Source organism: Hirundo rustica, chromosome 2, assembly GCF_015227805.2.
Source record: "Hirundo rustica isolate bHirRus1 chromosome 2, bHirRus1.pri.v3, whole genome shotgun sequence".
Lineage (NCBI taxonomy): Eukaryota > Metazoa > Chordata > Aves > Passeriformes > Hirundinidae > Hirundo > Hirundo rustica.
The window spans coordinates 54219114-54245824 of NC_053451.1; the positions used below are offsets into that span (position 1 = coordinate 54219114).

Sequence of the window (26711 nt, forward strand, 5' to 3'; positions counted from 1 at the left end):
TGTTATCAAAGACCCAGAAATACGACCTCACTCTTTGAGCTTTTCAAAACAGATGGGTTGGGGGATCACCATGAAAACTGCAATTTCATAATCTTCTAACATAACTGTTAAAACCCTGTGGGTTCTCAGAAACAAGCTGTCCATTTGCACTGAGTTAAGGCAATTTTCTGGCATTATATTTTAATGACCTTATCCCCAGAACTGAAAAAGTACTTTGTCATTTGTTCTAGATGGTCCAAGCTTACACCCACCACTTCTGTGGGGTCCTACAGCAATAATACAGTGCCTACCAACAAAGTGATGTTTGGGAGGAGAAGTATGAACATGGCAATTAGCATTTTAAAGCCAAGTGTTCTTTTACATTTCCAGCTTCACCTGCCTGTGTTTCTTCATTCCTGAAATTAATTATCATGTTACTGTTATCTGTTTCTTAGGAGTTTTTACCAAATTTTAGAACTGAATTGAATTTCCCAGCTCAGTTTAAGGATGGACATTCTTATTTGCATCACTGAACACTAAGGGAAATTCACACATAAATGGTGTCCCATGCTCTGCATACCACTGTAAATGGATTCATAAAATGTCTCTTCTCTGTGCCTTGGCAAAACCACCTTAAAAACTGCTGTTCAGCATTTTGGTCATTTATATACCAATCTTAAAAAAGTAGAAAACATGCTATCAATTTTTAATACTGTGACCCTATATATTTTAAAAAGTCATCAAATCTATCCGTTTACAATAAAATTCCAATGCCATTATTTTGCTTCTAGAACCCCTCAAGTAGCAACGTAGAAGCCACTGGCTCTGGGACAGGCACAGTCCTCTAGAACTCCATCAGTGACACTTGCCACTCGGATGCACAGATACTGTAGCACTGAGAGTCTATCTCTGTCAGCAGATCAAAGACAAGCTCAGGATTTGTCTAAGACAAGGCACTTGGAGAAAACTAATCTGGATCAGCCTAACAAAGTGAACTATATATTGGACTTACACTCTAAGTATCTGCAGAGGTGCTTATTACTGTTCAGTAAATCTGCATTAGAAAACTATTGAGATTATCTTCCATATCTCACAGATAACCCAGTGGCAGTTTCTTAACAGGAACTCCCTAATGTGAGCCAAAAAGCCATCCTCTTTCTTAAGACTTTTTCAGACAGTAGAGACTCCATCTAAACCTGCAGTTCTTAACCAGACAACAACAGGAATGATGACAGCTATGACAGAAGTGATCTATCAAGCTGACTAGAAGTATTTGGTATTATAATTGGATCATTTAGATATTCTATATTTAAATAGTGCCCTGTTGCTATCAAGCTTTCCTAAAATTCAAACTAATGGCACATTCCAAATGTGGAGATATTGCCCCTCTTTCCACAAGAATTGAGAGAACCAAAGTGATTTATTATGCACCTGACACAAAGAAAACAAACAAAAAACCCCACATAATTTAACATTAGACACACAAAATACATATGTCTACATCTTATCTGTCAAATCATGCTCTGCACAATCGAGTATTTATGGGTACGTCTCTCTAAAGTAGACTAGATGAGTTATATATTTAAAGTACCTACTTCTCTCTACTGACTGTAAGAAATGTAATGTGACATGGTACACACTGTATAACTCTAAACCACAATAATGTGTATCACGTTTTTCCCTAATACTTGTTTCATCTTGGCATGCCCTGCTAATGATCAAGTTAATGACTGCAGGTTTCAGATCTCTGGCTGCAAGCTGTATCTCCCCTTCTCCTCTACAGATCATTTTCCACGCATTTTCATTTTATATCTGAATGAAAGTAACATTTCAATGTTGGTGGCTTTTTTTTTTTTTTTTTTTTGTGTGTGTGTGTCCCAATGATCCAACTATTTTGCTACAAATAGCATCTGAATGTTATCTGGCTCAAGCATTGGTGTTTTAAGACACCATGCTCACCTGTAGAAAAGACAGATGGAAAATGCTCAAGGGCATTGTCTCACATCAGATTGCTCTAGCAGCCCCACTGCTGAGACTGCAACACCACAGTAACCCTGGCAGGGGTACTTCAGCCTGTGAGCCCCTCTTCTCCAGTCTGATTTCAGGCAGGCTGGCGCACCCCCTAAAAGGCCCAGCATTCACCTGAGGGCACAGTTTGGGAACTGGTGCTCCAGGCCTCACAAAGGCTTGAATTAAGCATATATGGAATTTTCTGGATAAGACTAGGTGGAATCTAATTTCTTTCTATGGCAGGATAACAGATGGGAGAAGCAGGAGGTGTCATATCTTGACTGTTTTTGACACTGACATGTATTAATCTTCTACCTCAGACACAGAAACACAGTTTAGGGGAAACTGATATAGGACGAGTACAAACTGGCTGGGAAATCATTCACTAGAAGCATTTATCAGTGGTTAGTTACTGAAATGGAAGCACATAGAGAGTGGAATTCCTCAGGAATCCATGCTAAATTTGGGGCTTATCAATATTTCCATTAACAACCTGAATGAAGGAAGATAAAATACGCTTATTCATTACTGCAGATAATCCCATAGAGACCAGCTCACTGGAAAATACGACTGAAATTCAGATTATCTTAACAAGTTAGAGAAATAGTCTTAAAATTTGGCGGCAAACTTATGTAAGGACCTACGGAAAGTCCTGCACTTTCACACTACACAAATAAAGGCTAGTCAAGAAGTAGTAAGACAGCAGCCCCATAGAAAGGAGCTAGGGGAGAACAACCAGAGTTTAATCAACGGTGTTGCTGCAATAAATATATATATATATATATTAAAAAAGAGAAAAGCCCACAGTGGGATAGTAAGAGTAAAGAGTAAGATAGACTTGAATTGTGGCAAGGTCCTGGATGGAATACCAAGTTTAATTTGAGATACAGCAATAAAAAAAATGGACAGAGCTCAGAAAAGAGAGAGAAGAATTGTGAGAGATAAAAAAAATAGCACACCTGTGAAGAAAACTATTTAGTCCACCGATAACTACAGAAGATGCACCAAGAAAACACTTCTGGCATGAGGGGTGGTTAAACACTGGTATAGATTGCATGAGGAGTGTGTGAAATCTCCATTTGTATATATATATTTATCTTTATATCTTTAGATATCTTTAGAAACAGGCTAGACAAATGGAAAAAATAAAGGGTAGCAGATCATCAGGGCATAAGGAGAGGTTCAGTGATCTCTGAGGTCCCTTTTACCTCTATTTTCTAGGACACAGTCACTATGCATCTTCTAAACTTTTTGTTGTGAGCAGTTGTGTTTAGAGTAATTGCGCAAAGACCAGCACTTCTCATTCAGCATCCTTGGAGCTGAATGAACCTGAGCTTTTTACTTGTTGTAAATTCAGTAAGTTCGCTACTGCTCAGAGTTCACTGCACTAAAGCTAAGGCAGTTAGACAGCCTGCTTTTATAATGCTTTCAGTGAATAAATTTGCACAGCTGCTACCTACAGTCTACATTATTGCTCAGCACCACTTTGTTAATTTGGAATCCAGATCTGGTGACTGATTTAGGAAAACAGTTCAGCTAATCCCTAGTGAATAGAAATCCTCAGTCTAAGATTGTACGGCTCACCAGATTCCCACACGTGCAAAAGCAGCAGCTGCCTTGCAAAGGGAAGTTAAAATATCAAGCACAAACTTTAGGGGGTTTTCATATGACATGCTTATTTTCCTTCCTCAGAGACCTAGAGCTCCAAAAGGAAGGAGTAGAGACAATCACAAACTTTCCCAGTAGATGACTTTCATAGTAAGGTGGAAAGTGCATGCACGTGTTCTAGAGAGCTCTGCGAGTGCAATGATCTTAGCAGGACGACATTCAGGGCTAGTGTGGAAAAAAAAAAAAAAAAAAAATCTGCTAATTAGCCTTGTCCTGTTTCTTCAATCAGCCAATACAATTAGTGTGCATAGCCATATGATATCAATAACCCAAAAATCCATGTAATTGCCTTCTGCATGATAAAACACGCTCAGGTACTGTGAATTACTGTTCCTTGGTGAGAGTTTCTGGGCTAGAATTCACTGTTATGGAAAGGCTCCTGTTCATCCTTCATGCCTGATAGGAATCCATTGACTGACCCACAATCTGTTGAGCTTTGGGAGACCACATAAGACCCATTACTTCTCTCAAACTTGGCATGAGGTAGGCAAGCAGCTGGGATGTGGAGATAGGCCAGTCAGTCAGACATATGTTATGTACCATACCTGTTCCTGCAGTAGCCCTCCCAATTTAGAAATAAAAGAAAAACTATAATAAATCAGCTATTTTGCTTACAAAAAAAGAAAATTAATTTCTTCCTCAAAATGATTGTTATAAAGACATAATAACTGCTTTCAGATAAGTCCTTCTGTGTGGCACTGCAATGGTGAATGGTTCTACTGCAGCTGGAACTAGCTTCTATTAAGCACAAAACTTCCACCTACCCATATTCAGGAGAATACCACCCAACTATGATTCTCTCTATCCTCATATTGATAATACAAGCTTTGAGAACATTATATAAGTTGTCTAGCTATATATTGATTTATATATGCCCCTGGATATCACAAACACAACACTCTTTTTTCTCATTCTTGCTGTGTTCTTGCACTGAATTTTTGTTTTCATTTTCCCCCCATACCTTCTTCCACTTTTTCTGGGATTTCTTTTTCTTCCTTCCAATTAAGAAGTATGGAATTAACCTTAGAGGCTCCTTTTCAATAGACTTATGTTTCTCTCCTGTTCTCAAGAGCAAAGAGATTTACTGAGGATATACTCTCACCTCCCGCCAACTACAAAATGCAGCTCAGTTCTCTAACAGTGAACTGCAGGCCACTAGAGCAGAAGAGATGAAATCTGTTTATTAGGAGTAGGATATTCTTGTCCAAGGTTATTTTCTAGCAAGTGTACATTTACAGGTGCAATGAGAGATCTCTGATGTAATGCCTAAGAAAAAAATTGAGGTTCAGAATCTAAAGCTATTCAGATACTTACCTCCTACTGCCCAGCAAAAAATATTTAAACAGGAGTCAGATGCCCAAGGACCCCAGATGACCTCTGGGGATTCAGACCCCATCTGAGCTACCCAAGCACCAAACAATTCAAGATGCTCTCAAGTAAATAAGAGTCTCATGTGGAAAACTTTGCTAAAGTTTCTGAACTAAATATCATTCTGGGAAGTGAACTAGTGTTGCTGGTCTGTTTTCTGAGACCTGTATTACAGATAGCCAAAGTGTACGAGAAAGGATTGTGTGTAAACCATGTGTTGGTCGTGTTAACTTACAGTTTTTGTAGTGTCACACACTGCTGAGCCACTCACTTGACCTGTCAAAAAAAAAAAAAAAAAAAAAAAAAAAAAAAAAAAAAAAAAGTATTTACTAAAATTATGTAACTAGCTTTTGATTAGCATATACTTTCTGAATATCATTTTAGACTGACAAGACTTCTTATTTTCCATATAATGTTTTAAAGTTTTTACCTTTAGCTAGATACTGACATCAGATCAGGGATCTGGCTTCTAAGGTAGGATACACACTTCCAAATCAAGTGCTTCAATTTGTTGTGAAATACATGAGAAAATCTGGGCTCTCAAAAGAGTGATAAATACACAGTTGCACATTAGACCATGTAGAATCCGGTAATACACAGACATGTGAAGTTGCTGAAATCTCATTTCTCTCTGGAGTTTGCATACCTTGAAGCAACAATTCAAAACTAGTTTGAATTCTAGACCAGTAGCTAGCATTGTCCCGAAGCACGGAGCATTGCTAGTATGAGTGAGCACTTCAGCAGGAGCAGTACTATTACATTTGCACGTTGCAAATCTCCAAAGCCACAAGCACACACATTTCATCACCCAAATACTTTCATTTCTATTTATGCAGATATACATTAGAGATACTGAAAGTTTCTCCATACATTAGCCATTTTTATTCAATAATCATTTTGGTTTCTCTTCCTTCAGTTCACTCAAGAACACTTAGTAATTTATGACTGAGAAGTATTATTGATTAATCTGTTAAAAGGAGGAACTATACACTCAGATGTATACAGGGAAGCTTTTTTTAAAATCTATTTACTCTTAATTTACATCTTGATGAGTCAAATCCCTACTGTTGCACTGCGAAGTCAAATAGCATTTCATCGTCGATTAAATTTGTCCCACGGGATTGTAGAACGCAAACCTCTTTAATGAATTTGGTCCGCTAAATTATTATGACCAAAAGAAAATCTGCATTTTAAATCTCTAAGCAAAAGTAACGAAGAAGACATCTTTTCAGAGCTACTAGCCTTTGAGAGGGCGAATCATTTGCAATTTCAATAGCGGAGTATCGGTGGAACAGCTCCGCCGAGCTGGAGGGGGAATGGCCGGCGGTGCCGCCCCGGGTCACCCGCACGGGCGGCCCTGCGGCGGGGGCGGGGCGGGCGGCCCGCGGTCTCCAAGGGAGGGGGCAAAAGAAAAATCGAACGGGGAGGGGGGGAGGAACCAAAGGTGTATTGGTGCAGCTGTACAGAAGCCAGAAGGAATTGCTGTTATCAACAGCCTTTTCGAGCTCTGAGCTAACCATCTAGTTTAACAGGGGAGAGATGCGGGATGCGGACACTTTTTGGACTCCGTATCTCGGCCGCCCCGTGTCACCGGAGAGCCCGCGGGGAGGCGGCGGCCAGCTGGAACGAGCCCCGGGCAAGATGAGCGGAGGGCCCGGGGCCGGCTCTGCAGGCCAGCCCTTCCCCGCACGGACCCTCGGCCGCGGCCGCAGAGAGGCCGAGCCGGGCCGGGGCCGAGCCGCCAGCGTCCCGGGGCGGTCTCCGCTGCGGGCGGCAGAAAGCGAGGCCGAGGCTCAGCCCCTCCGCGGCCCGGCCCCGGTGTGGCGGCGGTGGCACGGGCAGCTCCGCTCCCTCCTCCCCGCGCGTCCCGCCCGCCTCGGCCTCGGCGCGACCCGGCGCTGCCCTCTCGCAGCACGCACTGCTCCGGCTGTCCCGGCACCGTCCCAAGAGGCACCAGCACTGTCCTGTCTGCTCCAGTACTATTCCAGCCCTGTCCCAGTCTGTGCCAGGACTGTCCCAAGGCAGTTCCAGACTGTACCAGCACTGTCCCAGATGTTTCAGCAGTGTCCCGAACGGTGCCAGGGCAGCCGCAGTCTAACCCAGCTTTGTGCCAGCACCGTTCCAGGATGTCCCAGCACTATCGCAACTGTTCCAATACTGTATGCGACTGTCCCAGCACTGCTCGACCGCAGTCACAGACTGTCCCAGCGCTGTCCCAGATTTTCCCAGTGAACTGCGGTGAACTGTCCCAACACAGTGCCAGAACTGTGCCGGCACTGCCACAGCTCCTCCGCGGGTACCCATCCCACGTGTGCCCCGGGGTGCCCTAGGGCGAAGCTCGCCTCCCATGTACCGGCCAGGGGGCACGAAACCGAGGGACTTAGCGAGTGCAGCCCTCAGAGACAGTTCCAGGGCCACGGCATAGCGCATGGCCACAGTTAGAGAGACAAGCACGGGAAAAGGAGCCGATGAGACCCACGAGCTGCTTTGCTGTGGTGTTTGCAGTTACTGGGCTCAGGGAAAGACCAGCAACGCTTCGGCTCCCCAGGAAAGTACGAGCACGGACAAACCCGCAGCTCGGGGCGTCAAGTTTGCAGAAAAGGGCGGAAGATTTTTTTTTTTTTCCGGGTTGTTTGTTTATTTGTTTGTTTGTTGGAGGTTTTTTCCTCTTTGCGTTTTCTTCCCGGAAATAAAAACAGTAAGCTGAACGCGAGAGATAAACGACTGTCTGGCGGTAAATACTGACCAGCAGTAGCAGCAGCAGCTGGAGTCGGATCACCAGCACTGCCAGGGCGTTAACGGCAGCATTCAGAGGGGAGCAGGAGAAAGGTGAAATCTCCGGGCTGCCGCAGCTGCCTGCACGCCCACTGCCTTCACTTCAGTGCCTGCGAGAAAAGATAAGACGCTTGTGCAGAGAAATAATAACAATAAAAACAACAACAAAAAAAAAAGAAGGGGGGGGCGGGGAAGAAAACAACAAAACACGAATCATTTGGAAGCAGCTGCAGAACCACTGTCCCCGACCAGGGCGCACAGGGTAGGTGGCGGCGGGTGGCGGTGGCGTAAGCTATCCCTCTGTCCTGCACAGGCCAGCCAAAGGGGGAAAGGGGGGAGCGGGGAAAATTAATCCCGGCTGCAGGGAGACCCCGCTGCCCTGCTGGGAAACCTGCGGGAAATGGACAGGGCGCCCCGTAGCATGGATGGCAGGACAGGCGGTGATGAAAGATTCCTCACCCTCCAGAGGTAAAGGAAAAAGAAAGTTTAAAAATCCCCCAAGCACACGCGTTTCAGTTTCAGCGGAGCGGAATGGAAATGATTGTCATTCACTGCCAGGTCCCGAAGGTTTTTGGGGAGTCAAAAGTTAAGTTTCGAAGCGGTATCATTGTCGTTTCTGTCTTTACATATTTCCCACACACCGGAAAGTTTCCACGCGAGTAATATGAACGTTTTACAGCAGCCACTCTTTTCCCCGGAAGCCAAAACCAGCCTGGAAAGCATATCTGCAGCAGGCAGGCAGCTGCTCCTCGCCTCGCTTCGCCCGACCAAGAGGTGATGGTAAGGACGGCTGCACTGCCAGGAACCCCGGCCCCTGGCTTCACCACCATCTCACTGGGAACTGCCCCGGGACCACAGTCGGGTCCGTCAGCAGCTCGGCACCTCCCTCGAATGAGTAAATAACCCAGAAGCAGCAGCTAACTCAGCTAACTCAGCTAACTCAGCTCCGAAAGGTTACATGGGGGGGAGGGGGGGGAGGGGGGGAACGGAATCTTAAACAGTTGTTGACGTTTAGATGATTTTTTTTTTTTTTTTTAATAGCGACATTCCAGCTTTTCCCGACTCTCTGAACTTCTTTGCTTACTTGCACCGTTTGACCTTCTGCTAAAAAGAAGGGATCCTTCGGTTTTTTCTACATGTTAAATAATTGCTGATGTGCCAGCGGAAATAAAAGTACCACCAGACACCCAAGGTGCCGAGTATTTGCATTTGGTTTTTTTACGACGAGATTTTAAATCACATAATTTAATTACGCCAAACAGGAAGATAACATAGTCGTCTGTAGAGCTCAAATACCTGAATTTACACCCAAGTCTGTGAAAAGTCTGGTAAGAGACGAAACCCCGCCTCAATGCCACTTGGGCGGGAGGGGGACGGGGGACATAGAAAAATATGGGCTTGGGGACATCTTTGCCGAAAAGAGTGTTCGAAAACAGGACGCTGAGAAAGCTGACATCGAGGGGATGAGCAGGATGTTCAGCCTGGCACGAAAGCGACCCGTTACACAGATATTTTGTTATAATCGGATAAATCTTTGGACTGGGGAACGAAAAGGAGTGAGAAACTTAACGTTTGTGGAATGGAAAAGTGATGTCCCCATGCCCATGGTCCCGGTGTCCGGCAGCTCCTCTCCGGCCAGAGGTGGCTAGGCTGCCATGGGGGACATTTATGAAATTACACTCCCTGCTCCTGGCCACAGTTCTGAAATCACGGAAGTTTAAATAAATAAATAAATAAATAAATAAATAAATAAATAAATAAAATAAAATAAAATAAAAGGAAAAAAAAAGGCAAATGCTCACTGGGACACCAGTAATCCAAACCCAGGTTACTGCATTTCTTTTGCTAAGCGCTGTCATTATTTGCTGTATATATCGTCCCACCAACCAATCGTGACGAGAACGTGTTAAGACCCCAATAATTTACAAAGAATATAGACACTTTCCAGCTACGCTAGGAAAGAAGAAAGGGGAAAAAAAAAAAAAAAATCCACCACCAACATAAACAAACCATAAAACCCCCCAAACCTAGCCTCAGTTGAAAATAACGATTTTGTTCCTGGACGGCTATCAGGTTTTGGATCTTACCGTCCCGGGACTTTGATTTAACCTCAGCAACATCCTGAAAGGCTACAGTCACTTTGCATACACTGCATCGTACCTTTTCGGTCCCGCAACAGGGAGCGGTACCGAGCTGACGGCAGGCTCCCCAGAAAGGTACATTTTTCGGTAAAAGAAACGTGATGATGATGAGCTGCACGGGGTTAAATTAAACCTCGCAGAGATCCGGTTTGTATGAACAAAAATCGCCCAGTCTTTAACAACCTGGTCACACACGCTGGACATCGACAACGGCGTCTGGAAAATGATTACGAAATTACGCGGTTCTTGACACCACCCCACCCCCACCCCCCCCCCCAAAAAAAAAATCAGACAAAAAAAAATTAAAAAGTGTCCCAAAAATCTCGGTAGAAGCGACCAGTGTTAACTGCGGTTACTGATCCTTCAGCCTCGCTTCGACACGCAGATCACGTCCATTCTCTGCACAGGTTTCCCAAAATCTCGCCTTCCCAGCCCGTCCCGTGGGCTTGACCGTTCGGAGAGCGATTTAGGGGAGCGGAGGGGGCTCTGCCGCCCGCCCTCGTCCCTCTGGGGAGCTGCCCAAGCCCTCTGGAGGCGTTTGAGCGAGGGGTAAGGGGAGATCACGGGGTCCCGGGGCTGCCTCGCAGAGCCCGGGGCGTGCAGACCGGGAAAAACAGCGGTGCACCCGCAGAATTCCCAAGAAAACCGCCGAGGAAGAAAGCGGAATACCGGAGTCGCTCCCGCTTCGCTGGAAGTGCAGACGCACCGTGTCAGCCCCGGTACAGCTGAAGCCCCCTCCCTTCTGACTCCCTCTTCCCTCACTCCTCTCTCCTCCCCATTTATATTTGGGGCTTTTATTGTTGGGCTTGGATTTTTAGGCTTTTATGATGTGGGTTTTGTTGGGTTTTTTATCACTTTTTCCTCCCTTAGGCGCAAATATCTTCTCCCCTTTGCCTTTGACATTTGGAGCTTGTGAGCAAGAAGAGCTCTCTCTCTCTTTCCATGACACCACGGGGGAATTTTAGGGGTTCTTTGAAAAATGAGATATCAAGCAGGCGAAGGCGTTGACTTTATTTGGCGGTGGTTGGCAGCACCCGCCGAGCGCAGAGCCGGAGGTGGCTGAGCGATAGTGACGCATCCCCAAGGTGGGGCAGCGGGGACGGACCCTCGTGCCCAGCTGTAAACCCATCTGCTGGGAAACGGGGCTTGGGAGGCTGCCACTACCACACCGAGAAACAACTCTTTTCCGACACCCAAAACCACAGGAGGCACTTTTCCTGACCTCCTCTTTGCTTAGGGGCACGGGGAGCTGCTTTCAGCCTCTGTCTCTGAATTTCGCTGGTTTCTTGAGAGGAGACACTGAACTATTACTGTTGCAAGAAACTCACAGCTGCTACAAGTTGTTACGAAAGAGCATCGAATCAAGTCTCTACCAGCGTTGTGATATTTTATTTTAAAAAATAAATAAAGGAAAGGAAATTAGATTTTTTTCTGTCCTATTATTAAATGCAGTAAGTTGCCGTACTCGACCAATAAAACCTTAGAAGCTTATAAAAATATATCAGTAATCATGACAATAATACCAAAAGCAGCTCTCGAAGTGGTGCGCAAACCCGGTAAACGCCTGACCGGAAAATCGAGGCGTTCGGAGCTAAGTTTTGTCATTTCAGTTCTCCTGCTGGTGGCAACGACGTGTCGATAAACAAAAAGTGAGAATTGTGGGGGAACGGCGGGGGCAAAGGAGAGGCGACAAGCGCGGATTTCCAAAGGCGGAGTTTTCTGAGGTAATTTCATCTCGAGTCTTTAGTCATTTTGACTATCAAAGAAAGCTGACTGGACGATTTCCCCCGTCCCTCGCCTGGCCGGGGTGATGCGGTACCTTCGCGCACAGATTGCTTTAATCAAGATGTTAAAACATTTTGAGTTCTTCCTCTGACGCTGACCGTGCGTTTAACAAACGCTCAGCGCAACTGTGCGAGCTCTCTGCAAACTGGATTCAATTATGAATCTTGACAGTGTGGACATTTGGAGTTTAATCGTTGCCACTTCTACTTTACATTACAGAAGAAATATAGAAAGTTGTTTGGTAAGTTTTTGATTGGAATTTCAGAGTTTCCTTCTCCATCGTGAGAGCAAAGCAGTGTTCAACATGTAGTAACTTTTCCCTATAAGGCAGCTATTTCCCGGTGCAGAAAACAATCAGTATCCCTTCGGAAAATAAAGTACAACTCTTAAAAACTTGGGGGAAAGTTTTCCTCCGCTTAAGCTCTTTCCCCTCCAAAAACCAGCGGGTAAAACAGCGCTGAAGCAGGCAAGCTCTTCTCTCCGCAAACCTGGGAGAGTAGGGGAAAAAAAAAAAAAAAAAAAAAAAAAAAAAAATCGCGGCGGAGGCATTCCTTAGAGCAGAAGTGAAACCGTCTCGATCCAGGCGAGTTTGTTTGTAAACCCGGGAAGCAGCGAGCCCGGGCGGCGGCGGCGGGGGGGGGGCGGCTCCGCCCAAGGGGTGCGGGGTGCGCGGCGGCGGGACCCGCCGGGGCTGGGGCTGCAGCTGCTGACTCAGAACAGCAATGTAGGTCATAACGAGTTTCCTTAAGTTACCTAAGTTCCAACAATTCAGCTTTTCTTTAGAGACTTCCAAAGTGCTGTTGCAACATTTCTGAACGCCGTGGCTTCTGCTGAAGCTCAGCCGCCGGCTCCGAGCCACTGGGCTGCGGCGGGGCAGCGCCCGGGGCGGGCGTACCCACTTCGGAATTTATGCTTTTTACATCTCGCTTTTATCATCCCATTTCCACCACAACGCTATTTTTCTTTCTTTACTCATTTCTCTCAGAATGTTAAAAAAAAAAAAAAACCCAAAACAAAACAAAAAAAACCACCAAAAAACCCCACCAAAGTGCCAACGCGTCGCACTCCTTTTTCAGAACAGAAGCGAGAGAATTGCCTACCTACTCTCTACTCACTTCAGTTCTTTCCAAGAAGGCTTATTCACGGTTCAGAGTTTCGATCTGTCCTTTATTTCCACTATTTACTACTTTCCACCACCAGTCAATTTTTACACCATTAGTTAAAAGTCTGCTAAAAGAGCTCACTTGTGCCAGAGGTTTTGTACGCAAAAAACCAATCCGAACCTCAACACCGTCCATCTTCGAACTATGTAATTTTCGTTATTTTTTTTTTTCTTTCCCCTTTACTACTTACTTCTCCCTCTCTCTCTTTTTTTTTTTTTTTTTTTTTTTTTTTTTGGCAAGCACAGCAGAAGAGGCAAAGAGTAGCCGCAGTCCCCACGGAGAACCCACGGAAGATGGAAGATGAGCAAGCACCGTGTTCTGTCGCAATAGCAGCGAAGTGGGACGGAGATCTGGCGGTGAAGTTGTAGAGGAGAGGGAAGCCCAGGGCACGCTACAAGAAAGGCACCACACTAACGGAATTTGTTTTATTCGCTCGGAGCTTTCCTCAGGCATTACCTGCCCTCCCCGCTCCGCAGGGAGCTCCCCCGCAAGCAGGGACCGTCCGTGGGTTGGGCGGAGCAGGAGGGGGAGAGTTCAGAGGGAACAGCACTCTCCCCCAGAAAATCATCATCGCGAAGGCATCTCTTGTCCGAAGCATAAGGAGAGAACTCACGAAAATAAGGTGCGGGGGAAAAACCCCCAAACGTCGCCGGGTTCGAAGGCCGTGTTTCTGCTGGGCAAGAACCGCCCACGGGTCCACCAGGAGTATTTTTAGGGCGACCACGTAACCAGTGTCACGGTCACGCAAGTCTCCAGACTTCCTCCTTCCCTCCAGCTCCTCTCTAACCCCGCGGTGACAACCTACCGGCCTGTGTGATAGCAAGGAAGGATTTTCCCGTTTAAACACAGAAAGATTTGCTCAACCGAGCAGGAGTCCCGTGGATGTTTCCACGAGCACGTTACAAGTAACAGCAGCAGCAGCTCCATAGAGCCCCGAGGCCGGAGCCGGGAGCGCTCGGCAGGCTCGGGCAAGCCCGGTCCCGGCCTCCGCCCGCCCGGGGCACAGCGGCTCTGCCTCCCGGGGCGGGAGGGACGAGGCCTCGCTCAAAAAAAAAAAAAAAAAAAAAAAACAAAAAAAAAAACCACCAACACCAACAAAAAACAAACCCACATAAAAAACCAACAAAAACAAAAATACCCACCAAAAAAGCCAAACAAACAAATAAAAAAAAAAACACACAAACCCACCCCCCCCCCCCAAAAAAAAGGAAACAAAAAAACCCACCCAAAAAAACAAGCTGAAAGGAAACAAACAAAACAAAAACAAAAAGGAGCACACTTGTCTTGGGCTTTTTCCAGGCTTGCTACCCTGCGCCGTCCCCGCCGGCAGAAAGTTCCCCCCCGTCCCGCGGCACCCGAGGGCGGTGGCCGGGGTGACCGTGGGCGTTCAGAACCCGGAGGGAAACGAGGCGTGTGCAAAGCTCGGCACCCCTTTGGGAACACGTTCCCCCAGCCTTGGCGGCGGTGGAAGGCCCTCCTCTGGTGTTTGCAGTTTTCTTTGTTTACATTCAATTTAGAAACATTGGCCTTCGGCCAGAAAAACGACTGTTCCCCTTCTCTCCCCCCGCTTCTGTCCCCCTTCCCCCCGCTTCTTCTTCGGCGGAGGAGAAAATACTTAAGTTTCACGACTCCCAGGTTTTAAAATGTTTTCCCCTCGGCTCCCCAAGTTAACCCTTCGGCGCTACCTCGTAAAGAAAACGGAGCCGGGTGGTGCGTGCACCTGCCCTCGGAGCTCCCAGACGAGGGGGTCGCAACAGGTTCTGCCGGCAGACCGAGGGTACCGGCGAGCCGATCAGCGCCTAACCGAGCGGCGGGTTCCCCCTCCCGCGGCCCCGCCGCTCGGCTCGGCTCGGCTCGGCGCGCCTCGCCTCGCCGCCCGCGGGGCGGTGCTGTGCGGCGGCAGCCGGGCGGGGAAGCGGCGCGGTTTTCCCCGCCGCCGCCGCCGCTGCACCGCCCGGTTCCCCCCGTGCTCGCGGCGCCGGCGGGTGGGGGAGAGCGCTGAAGTCGCTGGTACTCGCCGGGCTTGTACGTCCACCCCCCCGCCCCGCCCCTCCACCCCGATATCTTCCCCCATCACCCCTCGGCGAGGAGTAAGTGCCACCGCTCCGCCTTCTCCTTTTCGCAATGTTGACGCAATCTATAAATAGTGGAACAAAAGGACCAACTTCCTCGCAGCTTTGCTGAAACTGCACAAAAAAGGCAACCGGGGGAGGGGGGGGGCACACACACGAGGTTATTTTTTGATTTTATTTTTCTCCGATTAAAAGGCGAATCCTCCTCCCCCCCTTCCTCCCTCTCTCCCCTTCCGTCCCCCCTTCCCCCCCACCCCCCCCCGCTACTGGAAGATCTTTTTTATTTTCCCTTGCCGCCTCCTAAGCTGGCAACGTCCTGCGAGTGGCTATTTTGCTTTTGCACCGAGAGAAGAGCTTCCCCCTCGCCCTGTCTTCTGACAGTAAGTGCCATTTAGCTACTGCCTTTTCGGGGACTGGGGGGCCGCCTGCTCGCCTACCTGCCTGCTGCCCCGGAGAGCGGGCAGCAGCAGGGACCGGGAGCCCCGGGGAAGCGGGGAGAGCTTTGGAGGCGGTGAGGGGACAGCGCCGCGGAGCGAGCGGGGATGCGCTCACGGGGGACGGGGCGCGGGGGACCGGTGGATTTGGCCGGGGGGGCCGACCGGTGAAACAAGGTGATCGGGAGAGGGGACGGCTGTTGCCGCCCGCCGAACAAAAGCTGACGCTGACATTAAACGGGCTTTTGTTAGGGGGAAGCGAGTGTGCGTGCGTGCGTGTGTGTGTGCGGGGGGGACACCCCGCCCGCAGCAAGTTGCCGTGCGGCGGAGGGCACCTCAGACTTGTTTACCGCTCGGCTAGGCGCTCGCTGGCGTGTTTACCCCGCACACACGGCGCGGGGCTCCCCTCCTCCCCCCAGCCCCATCCCTCCTCCGTGCCCCGGGGGGGGGAGGGATGAGCAGAGCGGGGTTTAAAGCGGCGTTGGGGGGAGGGGGGGTGCGCCGTCAGGAGATGCTGATACGATCACGCGTAAAACAACCACCCACCCCCCTCCGCTTTGCAAGTCGGCTCGGTGCAAGCGCAGGCAGTCACTGGCCGGAGGGAGAATTACATCATCCCCCGCTCCAACGATGCTACCTTTCGTGCCGCTACCATGCGCGCAGGGCAAGAACCGGAGGCGCGCCTCACACCCCCCCGGCCGGCTCGGTGCCACCCTGGGGGCGGCGGGGGGGAGCCGGGGGGCGGGGAGGCGCGCCCCCGCGTCACTCACACACACACACACGCCCGCCCGAGTGTTTACAGCGCTCACACAGGCGTATTGTGACGTCGCCTGAGTGACAGCCCGCCGCGCCAACGGGGGGGCGCAGCCCCCGACGCCGCGGCAGAGCCCGCCCGCCGCGGCCCCCCCGCGCCCCGCGGGACCGGCGCCGTGAGCGGCTCCGCGGAGGGGGCTGCAGGGCCCCGCCGAGCCCGGGGCTAAACGCTTCCCAAGTGAAACCCAACTCACACGCTCCAGTACCGGCGGGGCTTACGCGTGCCGATCAGTTTGAGTCTATGACGTTCCGTGACGTTTTCGGCCCACGCTGTAGAAGGGATTGCTCGTGAGAGAGGCGAGGTGTATTTGCAAGCGTGAGGCGACTGTGAAGTTACACCGCTCCCGCCGGGAGCGAGCGGGGACAAGGGGCCGGTCTCTTGCCGGGGAGCACGGTCCTGATGGGACTTTGGGCCAGGGACGCCGTCAGCGTAGAAACTGGCATATCGATGGCCCTGGACATTCCATTGTCCAGAGTGAGCAACAAAAATATTACTTTTTTTTCTTTCTTTCTTTTTTTCTTTTCTTTTTTTTTTTTTTTTTTTAAGGGATCTAGACTTGAGTACCGAGCACAAAATCTAAATTTCACACATCATATGCTTTTCCCAGTGTTATAAGTGTAATGTTATAGGGTTAGAAACTTGTTGCAATACGCTACTGGTAGGGAAAGTGTCTGTGGGGTTTACTCAGCCTGTGAAAATATTGAAGCAATACTTACCCACCGCAAAGTCAATAAAACTGTATCACACTAAAAACAACAAAAATTGCTTTACAAATCGACATTTGTCAAGAATTGTCTGCCAGAATGCAGCAGTGTAAAAATTATTACCAAAACACCAGCATCTACTCTGCAAAATTCAAGTAACCACGAAGCCCTGTTTAATAGTACACACAGTTTTTAATGTGTTAATGGTTTGGGTTTCTTCAAAGTGTATTACTTTTTGAAGTCTGGGTGTTTCTATTTGTGCAGAAAATAGACCGAGAAGCTTTGAGCTCCTACTGTTACAAAAGTTAAAAGGAAACAAAGTTGAGCTGCTAAGTCGGCAGTCTGGAATGAGTCAATAGTATCTCCTTTGTCCTGCTAGCTTTCTCTGCTGTGGCGTATCTTTGCTCTATTTCCTCTGCAAAAGCAGATGAGCGTTTCTACCCTCAGCATATTTAATAGACTTAATAGAACTCCTAGCTTCAAAATCTAAACTACCAGTAGTATTCCAATGTGTCTGCCTTTCCCAGCTGTACACAACAGTTGTGATACTGTCAATGACAGTATGCTCACTTCTTTAACCACAGAGATACTTACACATTTCCCATTATCTATAATTAATAGAGCAAATTATTCTTGCTTTGTTGTAGTAAGCCTTCATAAGGGAACAAATATGCCTTTTTAAAGTACTCCATTATCTCTTGGGGTTTTGGTTGTTTTGGCTTGTTTTGTTTTTAAGGAAAAAAAATGGGCTGGAGACATGAAGGAGACGTAAATAACTCCCCTCTTCATTTACTAGGGGATTCCCTGGGAGTCTCAGAGGGCAAGGAGGTAACATAGCTGGCTTTTACAACAGGATGACACGTCCTGACACAGGGTCACAGAGAATCTATGCTTGGCTAGCCCTGTGCTCCAGTTTTGTTTAGCTGGTAGCTAGTCCCTTGAGGGATCAATGTCAGCTTAAGCATGCTAACTTCTACAAGCAATGGGCTGGTCAGTGACCGAGAGCTGTGACTGGCTCCTCCAGGGTTCCCTACTTCTGCTGCACTTGGAGCTTGAGTGCTGCTGCCAGGCTGCTCCTGTGGCTCTGCACCTTGTCACAGGGAGAATTAAAGTGGTAAAAGTACAAAGCAAGCTCCAACACTGCCTGTTCTCTGAAAATAAAAAGTGGCTAGATGTATTAGGTGGATATGAAAAGCAGCTTGGGTAGGGCCATGGCTTAATGACTGAGGCACAGAAACTGGAGCCAACTCCCATCACCATGAGCTAAGTTTCTGCATACCTTAAGCCCACTTTGCCCTTAAATTCTGGCCTTGAATTGGTATTAGTTGTTCCACAGATCTGTCACACTCCCAGAGTTAATAAACAAATGTAATTCAAAATCCCACAAAAAAGGTATTCAATATCAACCTACTTTCTCTTTTAATAGATATACATATCTTAAATTTATCATTTAGGGAACAAGGTATATGTATGTGTGCACATGCACATACACACACACACACTTCCTCACACTGACAGTCCTTTCTGGTTTAACTTTCAAAACCCATTGGAGATTAGAGCTGGGTTACTAGAGTTCAAAGAAGAGTGAATTTGTATTAACTCACTGGGGTTGAAACCTGCACTTTAGTATGTACAGTATGAAGTTTTTATTCAGTTTTATGTTACAGTATGAAGGCCTTTTAAGTCTGCAAGATCATGATAATTTTTTGTGTTTATAAAAATAAGGCTTGTTTGTTATTAATTTATCTAACTCTGCTATTCTTTTGATACTTGAAGTACATAAATGAATAATTTAGCACATGATTAGCTGAATGACCCTTCCTTTCCTTTTTTTATATTTGGAAAAGATTATCAGTCAACTACTGCTCTATCACTGTATATGTGACCAGTCTGTCTGTACCATTTGATGTCTGATACTTTTAATTTGGTTGGGGTTTTTTGTTGTTGTTGGTTTTGGTTTTGTTTTTTTTGTGTGTGTGTGTGTTTGTTTTGGTTTTTTGTTTTTGTTTTTAATGCAGCCCTATAATTCCTAATGATAACAAGCTTTTTTTTTCTGATCACCACAAAGGCCTATGCTATGGATTTCTACAGCTTTCGTTTAAAACTCTAAACACATTTCCATCTTTTCATTTGTAAAGGGCACTACTAACTTACATTTGGAAATTTGACTGATTCAGACAGCACAGCCTTCCTGGTTCTGCAAGCAGGCAGTTCCAGTGTTTCAGCTTTTGCACAGTAGCATTTTAACAAGCAGCAGCCATGCATAACTAACAAGACTGCAAGTCCAGTTACTGCTTTTTAGAAGCCTCTACCCAGCTCTTATGTTATCCAAAATGTCCGTTTTATGTTGTTGCAGCCGTATGACAGTACTACTAACAGCAGGAAAGTGCAGTAGTTATGCAGTACAATGGATAAGATACGGAGGGAGGGAAAAAGTTCTTAAAAATGGAGCCTGAAGTGCAGGAAGAAAGAAGAACAGCTCCAGCTATCCTTTTATAGTAACTGGTGCTTTATGGAAAGTGGTTAAGGAAGGAAAACTCTCTCTTCCTTCCAGCAGTTAGCCAGTGATGGCATGATACTTCTAACTGAAGGCTGACAGCATTCTTGGATAAACCCTTATGCAGGTTTCATTTCTAGTATCTGAAAACAAGCAGTACTGTTTTCCTCAGCTCCTTCTCTTGAACCTACTTTTAGATTCTGGGTCTTACCCTCTAACTATATTGATGGGTGTCTAATAGAACTGTTTTCAAGTTTGGCATTAATGCTTCATAAAAAGTAATATATTCTTACGAGTATTTTAAAAGTACTGTAGTAGTTTTCATTAGTATTTTTTCACACATACAGTTAGTATTTTGAATACAACATATGAATAGATGATATTAGCTAGTTAGGGCATCACTTCAAAATATATACATCATGTGTACACAAGAGGCACCTAGCACGGAATAAAAAAAGTGTTTTTAGCATGGATTACAGGTACAAATGAATACTTTGATGAATGGAAACTAGGAATTCATCAGATGAGAAATATACCTTTATAAAGGTGTATATATAAAGAAGTAAAAAATAAATATGCTGAAAACTAGGCAACACTAGCTAGAAAACCAGATTATTGAGAGTGCTGTACTTTTTAATGACTCTTAGTATCTTAATTTCTGTCTGAATATGTTATTTTCATGAACACAATTTTTTATAATACAATAAATTTCACAAAAATTCCACTGTACAACACTGTACTGATTGGATGTCACAACTACTGACTAAATAATAATTTTGGTAGCCTTTCTAAGTTAAATCTATAAACTCCTATATCTGGTTAACTTTTAAAACCCTACACACAAGTGAAACTCTCAACAAAACAATTTCCTGACTTACACATTGTCCATCCATGTTTTTAAAGATTTGGTTAGTAATTTACATTAGTTTGCCAATTTTACTTTTATTAGCTAGAGAAAAATTAGATGGTCTCTTTTTTTTTTGAAGTGTATTTAATCTTATTTTTATTACACTAAGGAGAGCGATAAACACCACAGGCTGACTAGAAGGAGTTCCACATTAGTGCAACCACTTTGGTTTCATAACTTCTACAGATTTTTATCCCCTACAAACAATAATTTACATACCATTGAGGGAAAATGAAAATGAGGGGGAATCTCATTATGACACTGCAAAGTGTACTTAGTTTCTCCTAAGAGGGACTAGATTAAACCTGGCCTATGTCACAAGAAATGTGAAGAGTGAGAGCAAAGGGTCCTTTCTCATAACAGCCATGAACAATTAATGCTCCCTTCACTCAACAGTGAAAACCAGACCCAAAATGAGGAGGAGGATATGGACTCCTATTCTTTCACCTTCATTCCCCACCCCCACCCTCTGAGCTGTAAAGAAAGGATCAGGTTGCACTATTTTAAAAGCTGGTGCAGTACGCACACTTCCTCATTATATTGGCAAGCACTGGGAGAAAATCTCTCTCAGAGCTTCCTGCATGAGTTCCTACTGCTTCATAACATCCTTTACTAAGGACTGTGACATCTCAACAGAGCTGCATCTTCAATAAAGTGATGAAAACTTCTCCCATAAACATACAACATTTTTAGGGACATATACAAATCACAGTATTCTTGAAATAACTTACCTTTGACACATGGCTTTGAAAGCTTCACACTTGATGTAAATCATAAAAATCAAACTATCACAGTAGCTCACAGGCAAAGCAGACCTGTAAATAAATAAAAAGAGAAGTTAAGCAACTTACCACAATTTCCTGAATATGCTTAAATAAACAGGATTGATTAACACATTAAAGAATATAATTGCTCTGTCTTTCATCCTGCTGTCTGAGCACAGATTCCTGGCTACTGTTCCTATAGACTCTTCAAATTAAATCAAACTGCTGATGTTAAATCTATATCAAGGTGGAAGATGGATGGTGCTTTGACCAAAGTTTGGCATGGGAGTCTAAACAAGGACCATAATTCTGTCCTTGACACAGAATTTCACCAATGGCTTTTCCATTCTAAGATATGGACAGTTAAAACTGTCCTACATCTCGCTGAATCTAAGAGATAAAATAATGCTTACAGGATGTGCTAATGCTACACATACCAGGGCTATAAAAGACTAAAATAATCTAAGATCTGAAAACAAGTGTTTAGCAACATTTCATTTACCAGTGCATTTGTCTTTTTCGAAATATAAAACTCACAGTTGCCAAGGCAAGGTGCCTAGTAAGCAATGCCTAATGGATGTCAAGAGGTTATTCCAACTATGAAGGTCTCTCTTAAGAGAAGTTCCTGTGCCATATCATATCTCCACTTAAAAAAATAAACCCAAAATTACAGTGATTGAAATTCTCACCAGTCTTCCACTCTCTCACATTAGATATGAAGAACTGACTGGGAAAGGGCACTAAAAGCCTCATATTTCACCCAGGGATCCTCCTGCAGGAACTGTGGAAGGAAGCCATAAGCCACCTCCTGTTGGAATAGGGCAAGTTCTGCACTGGGAGAAAGAGTCTGCACAAAGCACTGCATAAACGCTGGGCTGAGCCAGTGGCACTCAGAGGCTAGAAGAGCTGTATCAATCTGTCAAGTGGCCTAACAGTGAGAAGGAATAAATCCTGTTTAGTCTTGCCTCAGCCACTATTACCTGAACTCCGAGAGTTTCAAAGGAACAAAACCTCATTCCAGGCTTAAAAGAAGCTTGAGGTTTATAGATAAAAAGCTGTATACTACATCTAGGTACTACAGTTGTAGTTGTTAGTATTACACAATTTCAACATACAGACTGGGAGGTGTCTCACTTGAAAGCAAGAATGAAAATAATGACAGGTTGTATGACATCATATGACAACAAATTTACAAGTAATAGCAAAACTGTCCCTTTATTACACATCCTTGCATTCTGAGGGAGAGCCTGCTGGAAATAAGAAAGAGGCACAAGAAAATAGAAGGAAAGATAAGAAGTTCAATGGAAGATGCTGATCTGGATGACTGAAGTCTTCATCAAATAAGAAAGCAGTCTCCTATTTACTTTCTGATGCTGTGTAAATGAGTGAATCAAAGCCCACACATTCTCTTGCAAATCATGTCACAAGGATTCTACATCTCTATGCCCCTGAGGTCATGAGTGACCATGTACTGACCCCTGACAGACTCCTGCTGCCTTTCCTTTAATACACCTCCCTAAGCACTTGAGCCCCTATGAGTGCTATATATTGCATGCTTCCTATCCTTCCTTTCTTTTATATTAGCAATCTACACCCCACAAAAATTTCCTATAATCTTGTGTGTTTCTCTACAACCTTTCTCATACTGAGAAGTTTCTCAATATTTAAGCAGACATGTTAAGGAATAAGGAAAAACATAAAAGATAAGATTATTTCAGGGAGAGACTCAGCAAGTTTTCAGAAAAAGGAACACTGTATTTCAAATAAAATGAGATTGTTTTCAACTGGAAGAGGTGTACGTTTATATTACCAGTAAAACTACTGCTGAAAGGGGAGGAAACAGTAACCGTAGACAGTAGTTCAAAAGGAAGTTCTGTTACAGTACAGACCAAAAAAATTAACTTCTTCTTACCGAGTATAAAATATGTAATTAATGCTGAACTTCTGCATACGCCTTAAATATTGAGCCGTGACTGTGGATCGCTCTTTAATGTTCAACAGCCTTAACACTGAAACCTATACAGGGAAATAACTATGACAATAGCATTCACCAAACACAAAACTGAGATATTCTTTCATTGAAACTCCTCCAGCTCTAACAAAGGCAGCATTCAAAAAAAAAAACCAACAAAAACCACAAAACTCCGGCATTCTGAAGACCACTGTAGATTCTGGACATAGTGGACATAAACTGATTCTTGAGTTAAAGACAGGCATCCGCTAGCCAAAAGGAGTAACTCCAACAAAGAGGAGATTTTAAAGTTTCAGACCTCTAGTTTGAACTTATCTATGTTTTCAAACATCAGTAGGTTCAGCGGAGTTAGAGTTATCCAGTATGTGTAATGAAAACAATCTCTATCAGCAGATACAGCATATGAACATGATAACGTATGTTTTCCAGGCCTAGAGCAATTGTCAAGCAATTACTGTTTGTCAAGACAACGCACTCGATAGTCGGGGTCATCTCACCCCGGGTCATCTCCTTGTGCCTTACAGTGAGGCAGGTCTCCGTAACTCAGCGGCCCAGCTTTCTTTAATTTGCTCTGAAGCCAAGCTGCAGACGCGGGCTTCCCTCGCTGCACGCAGCCGGAGAGATGAGGGAGGCGGCGGTGACAAGGGCTCGGCTCCTGCGGCGCGATGGCTCAAACTGGCAACAGATGCCGGGGTTTTGTTCCGAGCGAAGGAGGGCCCGCGCGGGTCAGAGGGGACTCCTGACAACTGATTATTAACCAGGGCTTTCTAAAGCACTTGCAAGGCCCATATTGTGTTTGTTTAGGACCCTGAACTACAAGTGCATGTTATCAGCAGATTGGGTGAATTGGTTTGTGTCTCGGAGTTCAATTACCAATTCTAGCGAACTTTTAAAACAGAAAAGAGAATAGCCTTGTCTTACGCAGTCTATTTTGGTCCAGTTTTGTGTTTCCTTTTTTATTTTTTTCTTTCATTTTAAAGACCCTTACTCAATTAAATATATTCTCTTTATAAAATATTATCCTTTTTGCTACACAGATTGTGATTTCATGCTTGCATGATTTTTTATTTAATCATCTATGTAAGGAACTTCTTATTCCTGATTTTTACACCTTATGATAGAAAATTTAATGGCTTCTTTTTACCATGACTTTGTCTTCCAATTATAATTTATAAACGTGTGTATTTAGATGGAAAATGCAATTCAATTGAAATGTTTCATTTTTTCTTGGTTAAATTAAATACTTATGACTGTACACAACATGTAAGAAAAAAAAACTTAGCAGAACATACTGTATTGAAAACTGATTTATTCAACAAGGATGAATCTTTGCTAGTTGGTGAACTTAAGTGATTGTTTCTAGTTAGCACGACCTTCAAGACTGTACAACTAGTACGTCTCCTCCTCTTACAGATTTCATTCATGGACCTAATGAGAAAAAATTATATTACCTGCTTTTTCATCTCCCAGTGGATTTTTCAATTTTGAACATACTAGTCATTAATATAAAGTAGATGAGTACATTAAAAGAAAAGCTATCAGAATCTGGTTCCACATTCTGCAGGTTATAATTCCAAATGCTCTGCCAGTGACTTCCACCCCTTCAGTGGATTGACTTTATCTAAACCTTTGGCATAAAAAATGTGTGGCATGCTATTTTTACTGTGTTATTTTAAAATACTATAGTAAATTTAACCTTAATACTGGCTGCCTTAATTTAATTATTAAGTGGTCTTGTTAAAAAATAAACTTTTAATTTAAAAAAAGCATACATAAAAAAACCCTCATTAAACACATATTAATCATTCCAGAAGGCCACACAAGAGACAGAAAACATGATTTCCCTCCTTTCTCTTATAGCTATTTAGACTATTAGACTTTAAACCTGCTGTGCCTGCTGGTGTACATACAAAGCTGAAGAGACAGAGCCCTGGTACAGAGGTTTGCCTTCATTTCCTCAATACCTGAGGCATTAGAAGTAAGAAGCCAAACAGGACAGGCTTTTTCTTTAATGCACTGGCAGTTCAGGTGCAGATTTATCAGCAGCAGGAGTGAAAGGGTGAAAGGATGCTATGAAGAGATCTAGATCCTTCCCTCTTCCTCCACCCATTCTTCTAGTCCTCAAGCTATAGCTGCACCTGTGCCTATCTACTGAAAACTGAACAGACTTTGGGCTAACCAGGGAACGGAACATAAGAATTCACCATCTTAATCTCGGCCTAAAGATAGAGACTTCCCATTAAACTTCCTCGTCCTTGGAAAGTGACTTAGAAGGATAAACTTCTGTCAGGACAATTTCCCAAGTTTAAAGGGAAAGGAAAGTTATTTCTGAGAATTTCCTATAGTTGTGAACCTGGCTTGCTGCATTTTGGAATGTGACTTACAGATTTGCTATCGTAGATCTGTGGATTTGATCTATAGATCAAATTCCTCCTCCTCCCAAATTACTGTGATGGAAACAACACTATCCCATGGATTTTCTACTATTTTTCTTGCTCTTTCATTTGCCAGGCTCAAAGATTTCCTCTCTGTAATAAAGAGAATCTGAAACCTGTATAAGGAACAAGAAAAGTCACTACTCAGAATTATAATGGTAGCAACAAGTTTCTAGAGACAGAAAGATGAATAAAGTTTTATTTAAGGAAGGGCAAGATTAGGTGAGAAAAAAGCAGAGGTAGAGGTATTTCATTAACATTTCTCATTAGTAATACATGTTTCATTAACAAAATCTTTGAAATACTACAGACTGGGAAGTTAGCAAAGTTGAGAGTGCAGTAAAAGGAATAAGAATGACTAAAGTTGACTCTAGTTGATTGAATTTAAAGAGGGGAAAGCCCTGAAAGTATTTTGTTTCATTTTTGCAAAGACTGTGAGTAGGTCATGATTCATAAACAAACTTTGTTTTAAGAATACTAGAGAGGTCAGACTGGTTCAGGCTAGGCATACACTTGGCCCATTTACCCATCTCCAACAGCTGACAAAAGCCAATTCTTATCCAAATATTCCCTCAGTGAACAGCAGGACCAGGACAAGCACATTTGATAATGCCCATACATTCCACCATCCAACTTTGTTTTAGCTTGGAGGGTTTCCTGAACCCGACGTGGTTTGTCCAGTCGGTGACCTTCACTAGATCTCTCTCCCAGGGCCTTGTGCAGTCTCTCCTTAGATTGTTGGGAACTTCATTAATCTATACCGTCTTTAGTAAAAGAATGTTGTGAGTATAATACCCATGAACATATAAAGTAATATAATTCATTGTATTATTTACTTTGAACAGGCCTACTGCTGTCCTCTGATGCACCCTTATTTTTTTATTGATAGAGAAGGTGAGAAGTTGATCCCTGTCCATACTTTTTGTTTGTGACTTTAAAACATTTATTGCTGTTTTGAAAACACAAATTTTGCTGTTTGTTAGAGGGGTGCTGTAGTTACAGTCTCTGAAGATGATTGCATTGCCCCAGGGCTGGAAATCTATTTCTTCTTAGCTCTGCCAATCAACCACCAGTCTGCCTGCTATCTGTGGCAGACGCTGAAGTTGCTACTGCAAAGAAGTCCTTCCAAGATCCTGGGGAACTGGAAGCCTAGATGAGCACATTCTGAGAGAGCCATTCTTTTCCACTGTTAGGGAAGATACATTAAAGGAAAAGATGCAGTC

General features: G+C 44.6%; 2 long non-coding RNA genes across 2 annotated transcripts in view; one reads left to right on the top strand and one right to left on the bottom strand.

The window, feature by feature from the left end:
- The window catches only part of LOC120748545 (uncharacterized), a 67768-nt gene extending 46633 nt beyond the window's left edge, over window positions 1-21135 (bottom strand). Inside the window, exons 1-2 of the long non-coding RNA XR_005699389.2 lie at window positions 21049-21135; window positions 5261-5301 (exon numbers count right to left, since the gene is read on the bottom strand). This is a non-coding gene — a long non-coding RNA (uncharacterized LOC120748545). The remainder of the gene's footprint in view (window positions 1-5260; window positions 5302-21048) is intronic.
- The window catches only part of LOC120748544 (uncharacterized), a 72991-nt gene continuing 61507 nt past the window's right edge, over window positions 15228-26711 (top strand). Inside the window, exon 1 of the long non-coding RNA XR_005699388.1 lies at window positions 15228-15341. This is a non-coding gene — a long non-coding RNA (uncharacterized LOC120748544). The remainder of the gene's footprint in view (window positions 15342-26711) is intronic.